The sequence below is a fragment of the Amblyomma americanum genome, chromosome 8 (genome assembly GCF_052857255.1).
Source record: "Amblyomma americanum isolate KBUSLIRL-KWMA chromosome 8, ASM5285725v1, whole genome shotgun sequence".
NCBI lineage: Eukaryota > Metazoa > Arthropoda > Arachnida > Ixodida > Ixodidae > Amblyomma > Amblyomma americanum.
Window position 1 is genome coordinate 70,829,668 of NC_135504.1, and position 20,220 is coordinate 70,849,887.

General features: G+C 43.8%; 1 long non-coding RNA gene and 1 pseudogene across 1 annotated transcript; both read left to right on the forward strand.

Annotated features, from left to right (window-relative positions):
- Positions 1 to 10,888: 10,888 nt before the first annotated feature.
- On the forward strand, positions 10,889 to 14,060 carry LOC144101889 (uncharacterized). Its single transcript, XR_013308087.1, has 2 exons — positions 10,889 to 10,945; positions 13,939 to 14,060. It is a non-coding gene; the product is annotated as an uncharacterized LOC144101889 (long non-coding RNA).
- LOC144101534 (uncharacterized) lies at positions 11,908 to 13,030 on the forward strand (annotated as a pseudogene).
- Positions 14,061 to 20,220: the final 6,160 nt, after the last annotated feature.

Here is a 20,220-nt window from a genome sequence, read left to right on the forward strand (position 1 = left end):
AAATTGAATTTTTAAAATGAAATCGCCGCTTTTTGACAAACATGTCCCTTTAATAATATGCAACAGGTGATGTGATCATGCAATATGAGTAAAAAATGAAATCAGTGAATTCATGTGATCCAACAATTGAAGGTAACATTATGGGTAGCAAAACCTCATTAATTCGAATTTCGAGGGACTGGAAGAAATTACCGATTTATTCAAAGGTTGAGTTATAAAATGCCCCTTCCCACATCACTGACAAAAAAAATGCAGTGAAGCCTTGCAACGAAGCTCAATGTGCAAACAGTGATAAGCCTGTGACAACTGTGCATTATCGGTGTACTGGAAGAACAAGACACAATGTCTCTCTAATGTAATCACAAATCAGTTTTCGTTTATCATATTCATAATATGTTAAGTTGTAGAAATAATTTGCACATATTGTGAGGTATATTTTGTGAATATTTTCTGGATGCACTAACTGCTAGGGCCTAATGCGTCCAATTTGTTGGTCCAGCTGGATCCAGTGAGGTTCATTGGTTGGTTGGATAAAAACACAACTGGAACCGATTGTAAGATCCAAATAAAACCAGTTGGAATGTCCAATCGGTTCCAACGGAAATTTCCATAGCTTTGTTTACTGTTGCTACAGTAGCAGGGGGCAGTAGAAAGTTAGGTGGGCTGATGAGATTCAGCAGCTTGCAGATATATCATGGGCACAGCCGGCAAAGGAGAGGGTTAATTCGAGAGACATGGGAGAAGCCTTTGGCCTGCAGTGGGCGTAGTCAGGCTGCTGCTGCTGGTGATGAAAAGATGTGTTCTCAATCTATGATAGTTTGAAGCAGGTGGTTACCCGTCATGTACTCAGTTCATGTGATGTGACCAACCCACAAGCAGAATTTTGCCTGATGTCCAAGCCAATCAGTGCCCGTATGATAACGGTCCACCCGATGAAGGACAGAAACAAATTACATTGCACAGTTTACCTGACAGCCACCTTAAACTTAATATTTGAATAATTTGGCAATATTTTGGTTTTGCCATGAATGGATTAACGAAAGTTAGCACAGTATTTGATTGCTGCTAAGTATTTCAAAATTTTCCAACATTCAAAAACTGTTAGATACTAATTTCTTGAACTGAATACAAACCAAATAACAAACATATTATATTTATAATTGAAATTTCAAATATTTACACAACCATTCCTATTTGCAATATCTACAGCTTCTCATATGTCTGTACCATGACTTAACTTTAAGGCCTCAAACTCATTCCTGTCACAAGATGAGTAACTATCTAAACAAATCACAATTTAGGCCTTTAGAGGACTAAAGGTAGCAAAACAAGCAAATGAAAGCACACAAAAAAGGCTGTGGTTATGGTCTGGTTAAACCTGAAGTGACGTGATAGCTACAGCTGGCCGAGTGGAACTGGCTCAGTCGAATTGCAAAGTCAGTCCTTCGCTGCTCCGTTTTACTGGACACCAGACACCAAATATAATGTGCATATAAAAACGAACTGTGACTGGAGGGATTAAAGAGAGCATAGTTGTGAAGCGAAATTTCCTTCTTTGAATTCTCCCTACAGTTGGCATTTGAGCCAGGAAAAAGCTCATGGTTACTAGCAGACCGTAAGAGTGCAAAACCCTCTCATCTCAAAGCTGGTTCATACTTTGTCACATATGAAACTAACATACGCATTGTAATAGAAATAAGCACGGTTCCATGTTAACACACAAAATTTAATAAAAATGCGTCTAAAGATAAGAATGCTACAGTTCATTACACAAGCAGACAGATGTTGCCACAAACCTAGAAATGAAATAAATGTCAAGGTTTGTGTTAAACGCATGTAGGAATAGATATTACTTAGCCAGCTAGTGTCAGCAATGTTATACACATGAAAAATATCAACAGACTTCTATGTCCAACCACAAAAAAGCAGATTATATTGCGAACATTGAATTAGCAACCAATTATGGCTTTCAGGTAAAACAGAACAGGTTAAAATTCAGCACCGAATATCTGGCTGAGCAGCAATAAAAGCTGTTACTGCAGCTTTGGCAGAGATGCTCAGATCATAAAGCCTCAAACATGACTAAAGCAAAAAAACAAGAAACAGCAGAGAAAATAAACAAAATAATGAGAAATGCACTCGCATGTCACTGTAACACGAAAGACAAGGCGAGACATTTCCAAAAATTAAAGGCCCTTAAGCACCAGAAGCGAGATCTCAAGGATGGTTGACCAAAGGCACATGCATTCAATGGCTACTCACTGCACAGAATGTATTTGTTTTACTGAACCTTATTCTTTCAGCAAATATCTTGAAAGATTATGAAAAAAAAATGTTCTGCTTGCATTGTGCTCCATTAAATGACAACAAGGTGACCTGCATACATATACCCTTCTTTATGCTTAGACCATGCTGCCCATGGTATCTTAAACAATAACCATCATTGATGTCCCAGTATCTGTGCTCTCGATAGAAGGGGCATCATGCACCCCATTTGTCCATATATACCACGCACTGAGGTCTGTAAACAAGCTATTTTACAAACTATGAACATCAGGCCATTGAGCCTATGAGGATAGGTATTGAAGATTTCTTCCTGTGGTAGCATATACCCCTTGGCTCGATATCAGTCTGCAAAATTAAGCAGAGAAAAACAGTGGAAGTAAAATACAAACTGCAGTGCCACAAGAAGCGATGCTTGAACACTTGCTTTAGAAATGACTGTACAACAAAACACGCAAAAACTACTCTGGATTCACCATTAGTTCTCGACAGAAAAAGATAGGAAACATAATGGACAAGAAAGAAAAAGTACTATAGGCATCTTGCTTATGATATGCCTAAGTAGGTTTGAACATGACATTTGCTGTATGCTTTAGTGCAATGCCACATAAGGTATCTTCTACAATGTTTGTAATTTAAGCCTTGGTGACTGGGCATGTTGGATTTGAAGACTGATTTGGTTTGCCTGCAGAGTTTCACCCCTTTAGATCACTGAATATGCTCTTCTACAGAATGCGAGCAATAAGCTATATGCATTTGCATACAGCTTGACAGCAGTTGATTTCAAAACATTCTTCCTCAAGCATCTTGTCTTCTCAGCATTGATTATAATGCTGCAAAATAAAGAACAGCAAATTAGCTCATGCAGAAGCAAAGCTTCAAAGCCAATGCAGCATTCTTTGTATGCATGCTTTGTGTATTCCAATACTCAAGTTCATATTGAACTTGGAAGGGGAAGGGATCTGGCTGTACTCATAGTGCAAAAAAGACAAGGCCTGATGTACTGTGTTTTGTGTGCAAACCCCAGACAATGATTGCCCAGGATGCATTTGAATGGCCAAGAACACTGAAACACTTGGAAATGTTAATGTTCGCAAGAGTTGTTCAGAAAGGTGCATTGCCGACAGCAGGCGCTTCTTGGCTTGTCTGCACTGTCTTGTAAAATAGGCAGAGCAAAGCAGCATAAGCCTCACACGATGCCGCAAGCAGAGCTGCTTCCAGTATAAACAATGATAATATCTTAGTCATGTCCAATAGAAGTGGTAGAAGCATCTTTCTTGTGGCATAATAGTGGATAACAAACAAATTCATTTGGTAGAAAGGAACTCTTCACTTTCAAAACTGCTCAGTGGTAGACTGTAACCTGTGCCCACTCTTAACGTTTTTCAGTGTCAAGACCTGATTGGTGCTGCAAGTAGGGACTGCTGACAATAAAGCATTACCGAAACGACACTCATGGTACACACTGCATCAGACGGTTGTTCCTCAAAGTCACGCCACTCTATCGAATTCTGCTCTGCAGTCCCTATGCTTCCTGATCTAGAGTTTTAGCACACGCACAGTAACCTACCTCATGCAGATATTTACAGGACAGATTTGAAGCGTAGAAGCATGCATTTAAAAAAAAAAATTCTCCAACTTTCCCCATCTCCAGGGGAGAACATAACAGTGATATCCTAACCAAAGTCCCTTAGCAGCCACTTAAATCACTGGACAGCTGCCGTTCATACATCCAACACGAGTGCTTATAGACTGCAGTGTTCGAATAGTGCCACTTCATGGTGCATAACTTGCTTGGTTTACCTAGAAAGAAGTCAAGTGCAATGCCAACTGCAACAATGCCAGTGAAGAGACTCATACTCTCATTCTGCTCATAAATAAGGACCACTGGCAGCTACAAAGAAGGCCCTTAATTGAATACCCTGCACGGTGGTTGTTCTGCCTTTCCAGTCATAAGTGGTTCACCTTTCTTTCTGTGTACATTAATCAGTGGTGAGGCCAATACGGTACTTTAGTTGAATGCAGTAAAACTGCTAAGGCACCAGCATGAAAACAAAATTGCAGTAGCCCTCGCAGTCTTACTCGAAACTTGAAACAGCTCCACTGTCTTTAAGGAAAGAGTGCATACACCAGTGGAAAGGTACACATGTAGACAGGACACACTCACTGTCAGGCCAATGAGGCCACTTTGTTGCCTCCTCAACACTTTTCTTGGAAGAAACGCCTTTGAGAGGCACCCATAGATTTAAAGCAAGGGGTTTCTTTGCTAGAGCGTTGGTACTTACCTGATGCCAGCAACTAAGCTGTAAAAGAACTCATAAGGAATTAGAGAAGTGGATGCACCTTGTGACCAAATTAAAAAGTACAAAACACCGGTAGCAGACCGACAGAGCCCCAGTGTGGGGTAAGGCCCAAAAAAACCCAATTTTTATCCAATTCACCTGCAACCTATACACTACCGTAGCGCATATGTTCATTCCTGAATTCGCTCTGCAGTGTCATCAGGATTGGTACTAAACCAATTCATGTAAGCAAAGTATCTGTTTGTGTGCACCACATTATGTCCCCCAACACAATAACTTAAGCCAAATTTCGGCCTGCCTAGAGCAACAAGTTCTACTAGCAAAGCAAGCAGATCTGAAACACCACCAGAGAAAGCTTGAAAAAGGTACTTTCTTTAGGTGTCATCACATTAATACAGAAAACACAGCCTGGCTTGAACTAGAATGACACATTTTGAGTGACAATTACATTACCTTTCAGTGTTTGACAAAACCAGTAAAAAAAGGTAACAGTTTATTTGCATTGAACAGAAAAATGTAGCCCATGGCAACTTAAATGTGTAATACAAAACACGAGGAATAGAATTCCACCTACAGAGCATGGAAAGACAGACACTCTTAATAAGACCGACAGCTTAATTTTAGGCATCAATACTTTTTCACCACAACAAAAAGCTTACTGTCTAAGGTGTTCGACTCCACAATGGTTTTGTGACAAATGCGATAAAAAGTTTTTACCAGGAATTTTTCAAACTGTCAATGAGCCTGTTTCATGTGCCCCTATGCTGGAAACAATGATCAGTGAGCATGACGACAATCATGCACCAGAAAAAAAATAATGAACTAAAGCTGACACAGTTACAGCCGTCAAATATTAATTAGGCAGTGATGGTAGAGCATAGCGACCATTTCAGTCTCCACACCCAGAGTGGTTATGTACAGTGATGTGTACCTCCTTGGAAATTTCAGTGGAACATGGCTACCATGTCAACCAAGAAATGTAAAGCACTGTGGCACCATCTAGGAATGAAAGTTGAAAGCACATCATTAGTGATGCAAAAATTGAAAACTGAAAAATGGTTTCTGAGGAAAGGAAATGCACAGTAATTGTCTCACTTATGTCATGGACACCCAGGACCACACCACAAGGGAAGGGAAGAATGTGGGAGTGAAAGAAGAAAGAGAAAGAGCTGCCATAGTCCTGTCCAGAATAATTTTGACCACTCGGCGATCTTTAATGTGCACTGACATTGCACAGTACATGGGCACTCCTGCCTTTCACCTCCATCGAAACGTGGCTGCCGCAGCCAGGTTCGAAACCAGGAACTTCGGCTCAGTAGCAGAGCGTCCTCACCACTAAGCCCCCGTGGTGAAGGGAGCATTGCTCAAAAGGTGCATTGGAGCGAGCATAAATTATAATCAGATATGATGGACACGTCTTATCCAAAAATAAGTAATAGTTTACAGAGGTGCGGTCATGTCATGGGATATACCAATAACAGCAAGGTTTCACCACGGGATGGTGCTTCAGTAGGTATGATGCGTTCTCATCGCAACGGGCCTAAAGGCCCCGTTCACCCAAAAATCAATTATCAGTGCTGCCGGCGTTGTGAGCGAAAAGTCACGGGCATGGCTCTGCCAGGCAGTCCCCAGAGAGTAACCTAGGAGGCAGCTGGGCCACCTAGGTCATGTGACCTTATGGCATCATCACAACCTGCCCACAGGGTAGTGAGAAAACTGCACACCATGGCACATGGCAGCTATATTAATTATTGGTCACTCGGAAGGCAGAGCTTAAGTGTCCCCTACAATTTATTCCTATGCCAATTTAATACTACAGATCCTTATTTCTCTAATTACAGTGCTTAAGTTTTACAATATGAATAGAGATCTTTTAATTTCCATCATACTCTGATGATATGTTTTTGTTTTTGGTGAGTTGTCGGTTCGTTTAACACATTGCCACCAATGCTACGGATACAATTAAACGTGCCGAGAGAACACATAAGAAAAATTACAACCAGCAGTGTTTACACAGAATATTTACAGACACTAAACCCAAAACAAAATAAAATAAAGCATATATCCTATTTAGCCACCGCAGAGAAAATGCTTCTGCTCACAATGTATCACTCAATATTTGATTACAACTGTGAAACTCTTAGAGGGGCCATGACATGGTCATTCTTCATATTGCAGTTTTATGCTTCAGTAACTAATACAAGAGCTTATGATTCAGTTTCCGAAATTTGGCTGCCCTGGACGCGCTCCATATTCCAAAAAATACGGTCGAAATTGAGTACGGGGAACTGCTCCCACCAGCAGCTAACGCCATGTTGAATGCTATCGTGACGTCACCAGGACATACACAAAGCAATGTCGTCTGCTCTCGTTGGTGCAATGTTCTACAGCGAGGTCTTTTGTCCCCTGTAGTTCCACGGGCGATCAAAGTAGCAGTCGTCCCCCATATATGAGTGACTAGTGCCACAAAAGCGTTAATAATAGTAACGCAGTTATTCTTCGGAATAGGTATAGGGTCCGGTTACACTAGGCCGATGGGGCGGCGATCGGTGGTCGGTTGGCTGGTCGGTATGCAAATGTCATCGCTGACGCACTGGTCTGTCAAGCTAAACTGACGACGACGCCAGCACGACAAACGACCCCGTATCGCAGTAGTGTAAAGAGTGAACTTAGTGTGAACTGGCAGAGTGTGGCGGGGGACTAGCTGGTACGACATTATATAAACTTAAGAATTTTAAAACTTATTGTACCTGATGCTAGCCGCGGCGACATATGTGATGTGCGTGCACCAGCGAAGATGTACTTTCATTTGGTGCCTGCGCATAGAACATATCAGCGAGGCAATTGAGCGACACGGGCAGAAGACGCCGCACGACGGTGCCGCTCGTCGCCGTCGCCTGGGCTTGTGCGGCCGAGTGAAAGCTTCCCGCCCGGTGAATAGACGGCCAAAAAAAAAAAACTGCGCTTGTGCACCTTATCCTTATCGAAAAAAGTGAACAGACCAGCTGCATTTCATATCTTCACACTTTCTTAGAATGGCCTGCTTACGAGCGAGGTGAGCAGGCATTGTTTTTTTAAAGGTGCGTCACGGGCTCGATATGAGTGATGTGCCTGATGGATGCGGTGCAGTGGAGATACTGCAGCACCTGCTCCTTCGCGTGGCCACGGTCGCTGACGCTCGTCGCGATATGCTCGCAACTACAGGGTGCTGGGCATACTCCCGGACTCGCTCAAGACGCTGTTGTGGCCGCAGGGCAGTGCGTGCACCCGTGAGCAAGCCTTGGTGAGCCTCTGAGCATTTCTCGAGCAGAAGGGCTTGACATCCCGTCTATTTTGCGCCACGTAGTGACGCGCAGTGACCGAACCCTCCGCGTGCACAACCTAGGACGAGAAACTGCTGGGAGCCCCAACCCAGCTGTTGTGTGCAAAGAGTTGTGCGCGCGTTTTTATTTTTTCTTTCTTGACTGTACATGCGCACAACCTGGACAACTTTATTGTTACCCTTTGTAAATAGTGTCTCAATGACCACTCCCTATGTCCTTTCTTGCTGTCCCCTCACTTCTTTCATCTCACTTCTTTATACAGCTGCCTGCTATCCTTTATTTCCGCTGCCCCAGCTCAGGTGCCATCACCACAGTGATGGCAGATGCCAGGGTCACCAAAAATCTTTTAAATTCCATTTTTATTATTATTTTTAATAAAGACTTACTACTACTTTCTTACTAATCAATGGAGAACTCCTGCCAGATGCTTGAATTTTGGCCGACAGTGGACTGCCCACCCCTTTCGTGACGAGGCCTAGTGGGTACGCAGGATTCGTGTGTGCGATTTCAGCGATTGCGGACAGCGAATTCGCAAGCTTTAGCATCTGAAAATAGCTGTAAAGCGTAATTTTGGCCACAGTACCCTAAACGCAACGGCAGCCTACATCGCAGGGTGCAAGTACAATAAGGGGAAAGTGCCGACATGCGCTGAAGGCAGCCGGCAGCAGCCGTCGGCGTCGACTGTGGACAACAAATCTGGTTGTTTTCATTGATCCAAGTGATATCCGAACGTATTTTTAGCTAAAGCGCTTTAAAATCAAATACTGACAACATAACAGGAAGCAGATACAATTTGCGGAAAGCGCGGTCCTACGCGAAGCGTTTCCCAATAGGCGATATAGCATCAGCGGTGCTTATTGCAGTGTTATCATAGCGTGTAAATGAGTAAAACTACAATTTGTGAGCAATACTATGTAATATTTAAGATAAGGAGAACCCACCTTGCGTTTTATGCCAAGCAAACGAGCAGTAGTGCTTGCACACAGCTATGTAAACAACCCCAGCTCGGGGCTGCAGTTGTCGTGATCGTCGCATTCCTAGGCCACAATGTGCACGCACAGTAAACGCTAAATGATGTACTATTGTATTCAAGCGCTCATTTAGATGGTGGAGACTATTCATCGGCGCGGGCAGTGAAGGCATTCGAGTCGCTTAGGGTTTTGCAAGCGGCTTGGTTCCTGCAAAAGGGTTTTACGAGCCGAAGGGATCGCAGACAACACCAAACATCCTGAGGACGTCCTCAAATGGTCCAAACGTCCTCGGGGCCTCTACAACATCCTCAATATGTCCTCATAATGTCCCAGGTTGGATTGTCCTCAGAACGTTCGCAGAATGATGTTCTCAGGTCATACCAGCGGCTTCGTGGTCCTCAAAATGTCATTTTGAGGACATATGTTTGTGAACACGCATGCATGAAAATTATCAGAAAAATAATGCTTGTGTGTGTGTGTGTGTGTGTGTGTGTGTGTGTGTGTGTGTGTGTGTGTGTGTGTGTGTGTGTGTGTGTGTGTGTGTGTGTGTGTGTGTGTGTGTGTGTGTGTGTGTGTGTGTGTGTGTGTGTGTGTGTGTGTGTGTGTGTGTGTGTGTGTGTGTGTGTGTGTGTGTGTGTGTGTGTGTGTGTGTGTGTGTGTGTGTGTGTGTGTGTGTGTGTGTGTGTGTGTGTGTGTGTGTGTGTGTGTGTGTGTGTGTGTGTGTGTGTGTGTGTGTGTGTGTGTGTGTGTGTGTGTGTGTGTGTGTGTGTGTGTGTGTGTGTGTGTGTGTGTGTGTGTGTGTGTGTGTGTGTGTGTGTGTGTGTGTGTGTGTGTGTGTGTGTGTGTGTGTGTGTGTGTGTGTGTGTGTGTGTGTGTGTGTGTGTGTGTGTGTGTGTGTGTGTGTGTGTGTGTGTGTGTGTGTGTGTGTGTGTGTGTGTGTGTGTGTGTGTGTGTGTGTGTGTGTGTGTGTGTGTGTGTGTGTGTGTGTGTGTGTGTGTGTGTGTGTGTGTGTGTGTGTGTGTGTGTGTGTGTGTGTGTGTGTGTGTGTGTGTGTGTGTGTGTGTGTGTGTGTGTGTGTGTGTGTGTGTGTGTGTGTGTGTGTGTGTGTGTGTGTGTGTGTGTGTGTGTGTGTGTGTGTGTGTGTGTGTGTGTGTGTGTGTGTGTGTGTGTGTGTGTGTGTGTGTGTGTGTGTGTGTGTGTGTGTGTGTGTGTGTGTGTGTGTGTGTGTGTGTGTGTGTGTGTGTGTGTGTGTGTGTGTGTGTGTGTGTGAAATTTGATTTCTAAGCATTTACTTCCATTAAGTTTTATTTGTGATGCATTACTGCGACGGCGCTCTTAAGTTTTATCCCATTGACAGTATGCATGCAGTTTTTTTCAACGACAGCGCGCTTAGACCGCAAATTGCTGCACGCGGAAACGAGAGAAACCACCGCCTTTAGGTGACTACCGCACATGCACGCTGGTTCTAACTGCAGCCCAGAGAACGCTTGCTGCGTGCCAACGACAGAGAAAAAAGTTTGAGGTGCGGTTCCGGTAAGGCTCGTGCAACGCCGTATTCAGCCACCCGCATCGCTGCTGGTTCATGTCCTGAGAAAATCGATGAGTTCTGGTCTACCGTAGTTGTGATTGCCGTTTTTCATGTGACGACGCTATCGCGCACAATTAAAGCTTCTGCAAATCGTTTTCCTTCATGCAAGGCTACGTGTTGTACGCAATGCCGCTAGCTTTTCCTTTGGCGAAGGAGCACGATTTTAGCCCGATCACGGAAAGCGGGCTTGAATCCGGGGGCCCGTCTGTGTGTTGCTGGGTAGGCAAATTACAGTGTTTTTTATTTCAGTAAAAAATGTTCTTTTTCACAAAGTCAATCGTTCCGCAATATTTATTGCCTATTAACATCGCATCGCACGATCAACATCATCATTACCGTGTGTTGCCGCTTCTCGTTTAAGCCAAGCCAAGCCTGCATCCGCAACGTCGTGATCGATCACCGTGACGGCGAAGCACGCACTGGCACGCACGCTACTCGCACGTGCGTGTTATTCCGCGATGGATGCCTCTCAGAAAAGTGAGTGACGCCTTTTAGATTGGCACGATGTCAACGGAAAGTCGTGCGCGAAAGTTTCGCCGCACTAGGAAAAGACGGGTTGACGTTAGCCTGCAGCTCCCAGCGTGTGCCGAAGCTGGTGCTGATCCATTGTCAGAACAGTGCAGCCAGCTTCAGCGTGATGTGTGTGTGACCGAACGTTTTGTGCCCGATACTGAGGATGTGCCGACCCCAGACCCCACAAGTCAAGATGCTGAAGCTGGGACCACATCGGTTTTTGTAGATTTAAGCTCCGATCAGGACCTTTGTCCTCAGTTTGACGGCAGGTTTGATTACGAAGCCGATCATGAACGCGCTGACGAGGACGTAGCGACTTTCCGCCACCAGCTTCAAACTTGGGCAGTGGAGTCTGGGTCGTCGCATGCTGCTGTCACGTCACTTTTGAAAGTGCTCCGCAGCCACAAGTGTTTTTCTTCTCTCCCATCATCGGCGAGAGCGCTGCTACAGACTCCGAAAAAATCGAATGAACTTTCCGAAATTTCGGAAGGCCAGTACCGCCACTTCGGTGTAGAAGCAGGAATACGGGAAATCCTGGGACAGTGTCGAGACCTGCCGCCGGAACTGAATCTGACTTTTCATATTGATGGCTTACCATTATCGAAAAGTTCTAGAGGCCAGTTTTGGGCAATTCTCGGCCGCATAAGCAACCTCAAGCATGCGGCACCATTTGTGACGAGTGTTTTCTTTGGTGACAGCAAGCCGAGAGATGCAGATGAGTTCCTATACAGCTTTGTTGAAGACCTAAATGTTCTTTTATCTACAGGAATTGCTGTTGAAGCTTTCACAATACCTGTAAAGCTAAAAGCCATTGTGTGTGATGCGCCTGCAAAGGCATTTGTTTTGTGAGTCAAAAACCACACGGGCTGTTACAGCTGCACGAAGTGCACTGTTAAGGGTGCGTACATTGAAGGAAGAGTGTTTTCCAAACATTAGCAGTGAGCTGAGAACTGACTGCAGTTTTAGGCAGAGGTCGTAGGAGCAGTATCATACTGGAAGCAGTATTGTAGAGCAGCTGCCAATAGACATTGTGAGGGATGTCCCGCTAGATTATATGCACCTCGTTTGCCTAGGCGTGGTGCACAAATTGCTTGTATTGTGGTTCCGTGGCCCGAAAGCTATAAGGCTTGGCAGCAAAGTCCGCATTGAACTGTCAGTGAGAAATGTCAAGGCTGCACCGTTTGTTCCTTGTGAACTTAACCGAAAGCCTCGTAGCCTCACAGATCTGGATCGCTGGAAGGCCACAGAGTTTCGTTTCTTTTTGCTGTATGGGGGACCCGTGCTCCTGTCATCGCTTCTTCCATCACAGATGTATGAGAATTTTCTAGCTTTGCATGTTGCTATTACCATTCTTTCAATGCCTAATGGCACAAAAAGTGAAGTGCAGTATGCAGGGCAGCTTCTGAACCATTTTGTTAAAGGCTTTACGAAGATATATGGCAAGGAGCATGCTTCGCACAATGTGCATGGACTATGCCATCTGGCGTCCGATGTTGAGCACCTGGGGCCATTGGATTCATGGAGTGCGTTCCCATTTGAGAACCACATGTTTGCTCTGAAAAGACTGCTCCGAAAACCAGAGCGACCACTTGAGCAGCTCTCTAACAGACTATCACAGCAAGGAGCTGTACTGAAGGAGGCTCAGCAGATGCCAAACTTCCCACTGCTCACTGGACAACATGAGTCTGGGCCCCTTATTGCTCCATGTCAAGGGCCTCAGTTGAAAAAAGTGAAGCTGCCAGGCAGTGTAGTCCTTGCCCCTGGCAAGAGGACAGCTGCTGCATTCTGCAAGATGGATCTATAATTGTCATCGAGAACTTTGCACATCTGCCAACTGGAGCACCTTGCGTTGTAAGAAGAAAGTTCATTCAGCTCGAGGACCTGTACTCCTCTCCATGCCGATCATCAATGCTTGGCATATATAGAGCATCACAACTGTCTAGTCTGCGTGCCCGGCCACTAGAGAATGTTTCACGCAAAGCTTTGAAACTCTTTTTTAAACGCGATGCCATTATTTTTTCCCTCCTTCATTCAGAAATATCAGCATAACTGACTGTATAAACCATGAGTTTATGCCACAGTGGCAGAAGCTGAAGGCTTTTTCTATGGCGGGTGGCATGTTATCTTTTTCCAACTCCAAATGGATGCTTTCAAGCAGTATCTCTCATCATTGCATTTCAACTTGGCCAGTACTATTTATGTGTGCTACAGAATTATCGGTGGGATTTTATTAAATTTTACTTAGGGTTTTCTCAGTTTTCTGGTTCATGTCAGTGGGGCATTTGTACACAAAAGACGAGAAATTCTCTATTTACTTTAGGAAATGTGTGAAACAGAAATGTAATGCTTGCTGAGGGGCTAGCTGGTGCATATTTTCGTAAAAGGACCTAGTGCCACAACAGACAGCATGCAGTAAGAGAGAAGGAACAAGCGCTTGTCTTGTATTGTTTGCTGCCTGTTTTGGTGCGTCCTTTTATGAAAACATAAATGTAAAGAGGAAGGGAGTGAATAGCTTAACGAAATGATCGACTGACCAGTTCACCTATGGCTGTTTTTTTCCTTTCCTGCGCCTGCGCAGTTGTCATTTTTTCCAAGTATTTATTTCGCTCTCGCATTAAATACACTCAGTTGTTAGTCAGCGCTCGAGTTTGTCTGTCTTTCTTGTCCTGTGTGTTTTCTTTTGCGCTGTTTTCCTTCTGAATATCTCACCAGCTTGCCCAACAACACACCTTGATATGGCTGGATGTTTATGTGCCTTTTCTTCCCAAATATACACTTTACTTATGTGCAAGTATTTATTATTTGCATGAATTATTTCCTTTTTGGATGCACAACATGCAAAATAATAACATGATTTGCCTGTGCTCCGGTGTTCTACTATGTTTGTTTTGGTTTTGTAAATGTGTGTCCTCATAAATGCATATTCCATCTCTGATTTTCCATCTCTATTTCTGTAGGCACCACAGAAGACAGTCGCAGCTCAGAAGAGCAGTAAAGGAGCCCGTGAAGCACACCGGGATAACACCAAATGGCAGCAAGCAGCTGAGGAATTTAATGAATAAATTATTTGCACAAATTTTTCGCGTTTTTTTATGCAGCTTGACCAGTTATAACCTCCTCAGAATGTACTCAAAACATCAGAAATTGTCCTTTTGAGGCTATTCTGAGGATGTCCTGAGGCCGGACATGAGGACCTTTCTAGTACATTTTGAGGACCATTTGAGGATGTCCTGAGGATAAAGAATGTCCTCAAAAAAACATCCTCAGTATGTCCTCAGGATATTTCAGTGTTGTCTGGGGAATGTATGTTCCACTTACAAATGCACACATGCAGGGAGGAAGTTGTCTCATTCGGTACTTTTCTCTGCTCCTTTCGTGCCTCAAGGTTACTCTAGTGCCACCTTGTGATGATTTGAGTTTAATCATCGAGCCGAAGAATAGCGGACAAGAAATTGGGAGCCAGCTACAAAACGCAGCGGCTATCATGGTGCACATCGACGATAGCATGCACAACACATTCCGCTTTTCACATGCAGGAGCACTTGACTACTCAAAGGAAACTACACTCATAACATAAAAAAAACATGTTAATGAGTGTAAATAACAAAGCAGGGGTCCCCTGATTTCTCTTTCCTCAACAATCAGAAAAGGGGTGCTACGAGTAAGTCCGCTTTTTTAAGGATCACTCAGGTCACGTTTTAAGCTGAGGGCTTCCAAAAAGAAAACACTGAAAATGCATTTTATTTCGATAAGCTAAAAAAGAGAAAACTTTTCTAGCGACCGCCGTCTACGGTGTGCATGAAAGCACCTCAACAGCATCCAGCAGACGCAGGGCAAGTATGTCCCTGTGACGTCAGCGATCATGGGTTGCCAGACCAGCAAGCAGTTCGCTGAAGAAACGGCAAAAAATCATTTTAAAAATATTTACCCCACAGAATCAACTGAAACTTGGGGGAATTTTAATTTAACAAGTTGAGAATTAAATGTAATAAGCAGGGTATGTGTAAAAATAGGCTGTCATGGCCCCTTTTATGCCATTCCATCATGGCATATAGTCTCATCAGAAGGTTCCAAGGATGTTGTTAAGCTAAAAAGATAACCAGAAACAAACAGCAGTGGAACAAGTTGGAGCTTGATCCCGGTACATGAGCAATGACAGGATATAAGCAATACTAAAGGGTCTAATGAATAAAAGGCGAGATCAAGAACAGCCTTAGCACATGTACCGGCCCATTTCTCCTCTTTCAGGCAGATTTCAAATAACAAGGATAGAAAAAAAGTACAACTGGCACTGTGCTTCAGGATATGATAACAAAGTTCTAAACATGATGTTTTTCTACGGGATCCAAATAATATCACGCACGGCATTTCTCAATCCCTGCCATGGCATTTTAGCCACGGTAATGCAATGCGAAGGCATGATAACCACTGGTCCTTAAAGGTAACAGTGGATTCCAAGACAAGGCAAGCGTAGCAAAGGTCGGCAGAAAGTTAGGTGGGTGGTTGAGATTAACAAGCTTGCTGGCATACGGTGGCAGAAGCTGGCAAACAACAGGGTCAGTTGGAGAGGCATGCGACAGGCCTTTGCCCTGAAGTGGGTGCAATCAGGCTAATGATGATGATGAAGTAATCCTGCCCAAAGCGCCACCACATTTCTTGATACACACTCATCTTTGCGCACGCAAATCACTGAATATGCAGCGATAAAGGATACGAGCAAAACGTTGTGGGACAGCGTAGTTGGCAGCAGTTGTTTTGGAGGACCTCCCTTAGGCTTCCTGTATTCCTTGAACTCTCTCTGTTGGCTACGATGCCTGCAAAGTGAAGCAAAGCATAGTCGCATATGCAGGTGAAAAGCCCCAAAGACACAAGGGCATTGTTCATATGCAAACGCAGGCAATTGTGCATTGGAAAGGCATCTGGAGGTAGTGCTAATGGTGCTGGTGTGAGCATACGCCACACATTACTGCAACTACAGATGTAAATTTACACGCCATGAATATCAATGCACTCATAACAGAAAGGTCATTTCTCAACAGCTTGAGATTGTTAGCCTAGATTGGACTGTAAACTGAAGAACAGAGCCTGATGAGCCGAAGAAAACCCAAATTCCGTTCGCTCAGATATTTATCTACTGTGAGAGTAAACGATGTCAAAATGGCAGCCCTATATTAATTTCAAGGGCAGATTAGTGAAGTTAAGATGGCCTTCGGTAATAACGGTTCTTCACAGATCATGTCTGTACTAGAGGGTCCCTGGAATGACTGTGATGGTCATATTCTAATGCAACAGATCTGTAGAGGTGGTCTTTGTGGGTATTCGAGCCAAATTTATAAGCTCTGTGTGGACCCTATAATTTACAAATAATTTGTTTAAATCGTTTATTGCAGCAGCCCGGAACTGATTAGGGCGACAGCTCACCGCACATCCCCTACCAAAATGACGTTAAAGGGCAGTCTGGACAAGCCTACCGACGTCATCGGGCATGCTGAGAGAGCGTATGTGGGCGAGTGGGGGGCATGGGGTGCAGTTGCACAGTCCCAGCCTGTTTTCTTTATCTTGTTTTTTTTTCTGGCACATCAGCGTGCATGAGCAGAGGGGTGAAGCAGGAGCACCATTTTTAATCGCCGGTACCTTCAGTGTTAACGAAGCTGGCTTAAAAATATTTGTGGTGCGATGAGTGATATAATACCTATCACTCGTGCTTTTCTTAACCTAGGTATGTGCCATTTCATGGTCCCTTTAAGATGTAGAAATGCATTTGGTAGGAGACATGCATGATTTCTATGCCAAACAGTTTTGTGGAATGCTGAAACTGCTGTCTGTTTGCGCAACAGTTCGACAGGAACCAGTGGTTTGTGCTGCACATTTCCAAAGGACACCTGACCACAGAAGAGAATTGGGACAGTATACATTCAACAAACACTAATTCGCTCATTTGTTTCCCAAAGAGAGACCCTCTGTCTAATCGTGCCTTGCTAGAATTCTTGCTTCTCATGCAGATGGTTTATGGTTTATGAGGGTTTAACGTCCCAAAGCGACTAGGGCTCTGAGGGACGTCGTAGTGAAGGGCTTCGGAAATTTCAACCACCTGGGGTTCTTTAACATGCACTGACATCGCACAGCACACGGGCCTCCATAATTTCGCCTCCATCGAAATTCGACCGCCGTGGCCGGCATCGAACCCGCATCTTTCGGGTCAGCAGCCGAGCGCCATAACCACTGAGCCACCGCGGCGGCTTGCTTCACATGCAGAGGTTCAGGACATGCATGCACAGTGGGTTAATGCGCACAGATGCAAAGAGCAGAATCAGCCTTCAACTAGCTCGAGACAAGTTACTCGAGACCAGAACTCAAATAATTCCAGGTGTTTCAACGAAGCTCGTCACTAATTTAATAAAATGGGTTTTTTGAGATATAAAGATGGCTTCTGCAGCATAGAAATAGTGTTGATAGACATAAGAAAACAAGCGAAGCATGTTCACTATAGTCAGAAAAACTTAAGTCTACAGTGAAGCTTCGCCCCATTCAGGACCACCGCACAAAATTTCTCTATGACAAAAAAAATAGACCGTAGTTAAAAGCTTTCTTGTTACCTAAACAAGAAGCTAATCGCAAGAAAAAGAAATTGTAAGCTCGAGTGTTTTGATATCAGGTTCTTTAATGATTTCAAACATTAACAAGCTCATTTCATGTATTGTTGTGATCGGTTAGCCAAGTAAAATGTGATGGCACGGACCATGGCCAAGTGTTAACTGCTATTTTTTTTAGTTGTAGCATCGTAACATTGTACCAACTTCGTCAAATGATTCTAATTTATGATGGCTCATAGGTAACCTTTGAACTCCCCCTTTAGACATGTAGTTACGATGATTTGTGCCGAACCGTTAGATCTGGCAAAAATGCAATCACCCTCGGTTTTGTTGCTCAACAAATTTTGGCCACCTTGCGCCAAAGGATGCACAAATGCCATTAGAGTCACGAGTTGAAAACAACGCCCCTAGCATATGTCACTTTAGAGCAGAAGAGTGGTATATTGAGTGAGTTGGTAATGCATAACGAGCTTTTTCAACAGCGCAGGATAACAGGACAAAGAACGTGGAGACTAACACGGCACTGACCCTACAACTGGATTTTATTCGAAGTAAGCAAGTCAATTTATACACGCGAAAAGCGATCCCACATGCGTATAATCACACATAGATGCATTGATTAAAAGATAAAAATATGAAGTCGCCCTAACATACTTGGTAACCCCACCTAACATGCTACCCTTTGTGAAGCAGGCCATTTGTCTTTCAGATAACACTAAATTGGTTTGCTAATGCATCCACTGCATTTCCTTATAATATGGAAGGCCTCCGCAACTTCTCTGGTGGTCTAGCCACTATGAAAAAATAACAATTCAGTACCATCCAAGAATGGTACATGTTGACATGTTGTATTGTTCTGCCAGGTTTGCATTCTTTTCCAAAGAAGTCGTGTATTCCATGAGCTTGACAAGCAACGGCCTGTCTGGCCCATGTAAGCGAGGCTATAAGACAAAGGGAATTTGATATACTACGCCCATCTGGCAGGAAACGAACCTATTCGCATGGTTTATATTGCAGGCGCTTTTTCGTCTCAAATCTTCCCGCTTTCTCTTCCCCACCTTACCAAGTTTATTAGGAGCTGAGAAAAGTACATTTACATCATCTATGCCACTAGACCAGAAATTATGAAATTCTATGACTCCAAAGAAAAAGGCAGTGTTCTTAAGAACTGTCAGAAACGTAAAGACACATCTGTTAGCATCAGCAATGACGATGCAAAAGATATTGTACAAGTTGTACAAGAAATTGTGGAAGACTTGCTGTCAAAGATTGAATGGACAAATGGTATCGTTGGTTAACGATAAGCTGAAGATCGGTGACCATTTGTATTCTCTGGACGACACCCAAAACAAGCACTTGCTCTGCTGCACCCAAAGTAAGGGTGCTTGGAAAAACCATAACGAATCAGCAACACCAGGTGACTACCATAATGAATCACATTCCAAAGTGAAAATAATTCGTAGCTCAGCATAGTTCTGCTGAATGCTTGCAGCATTCTTAACAAGGTAACAAAATTAGAATTTTTATTGTTCTCAGAGCAAGAAAAGACTGAGCCACTTTCCATATAAACAGCAGCACATGTGCACGAGTGGAACATTAAAAGGTAGCACATAAGACAAACTGCAGTCCAATGCTCCAAGTGCATGCAAGAACTGGGTAGGCGCCCAGAGAGCAAAAGACTAAAGCGCAAAGATGCTAAAATTTTAGGACCAGAATACAGCTTATCTAACTGAGTCCCAGCATAAATACTGGTGGTAAGCATCCTTATGCTTTAGACATGCTGAACGGTCCTTCACCACAAAAACTGTAAGAAACGATCAAATGAAAGGAGTTATAAGGCTGTCACAATGAAAATACAGAGCACACTGTGCAACGAAATTCAAGAAGCCATCAGGCCAGATTAACATCCCAAATGATATCCAAGTCCATGCTTGTTTCAAAAAACAGCCTTTCTTAGGAAGCTTTAGACCCTTCGTACATGCACTACCAGAAATTATGCTGTATGCAAAAGCAGCAACACTTCGTGCAAACTTGCCTTTGTACGGCATCTTCACCAGTTTTTTCACATTTTCAATAGGCCAACACATTATTGAGGAGAGTTTGCTCACAACTGAAAAGCCAACCCGTCTAGAGTCAAGCGGGCTATTGTACAATGGTTCCGTTTCCCAGAACTTCCTGCCAACTATGCACGGCTCTCCATCAGACACTCTATGGGCAAAATTTTCTATGAGAATGACATCTTCACTGATTTGGCAGCAGCCGTCATTAGGTCTCGAGCTTAGAGTGAAGGATGTAAACCTGCTTCCTTTGTACTGCGGGAGTCTACAGCTTGGAGGGCGAGTTTCCACATCGTCATTTTCCAGCAAGAATTCCCTTGGCCGCCTTTCAAAGTAACATTGCTGTGCTTTGGAGGCACGTATTTCCTCTAACCGATTATATATCTGATTCGATGCACAACCAGATTTACGAAGAAGTTTTTTGATTGCCTGCATGTTGTTCTCAAAAGAAAATGCAGAAAAAGAGTCAAGCGTTCCATACAAACGAACGTCTGCTGCTAGATACAACAAACAGTGAATGTTGTACGAAACTTCCTCCTGTCCATAAACTCCAGCAAAGTATTTCACAAAATGCTGAAGCAGTGTTTCT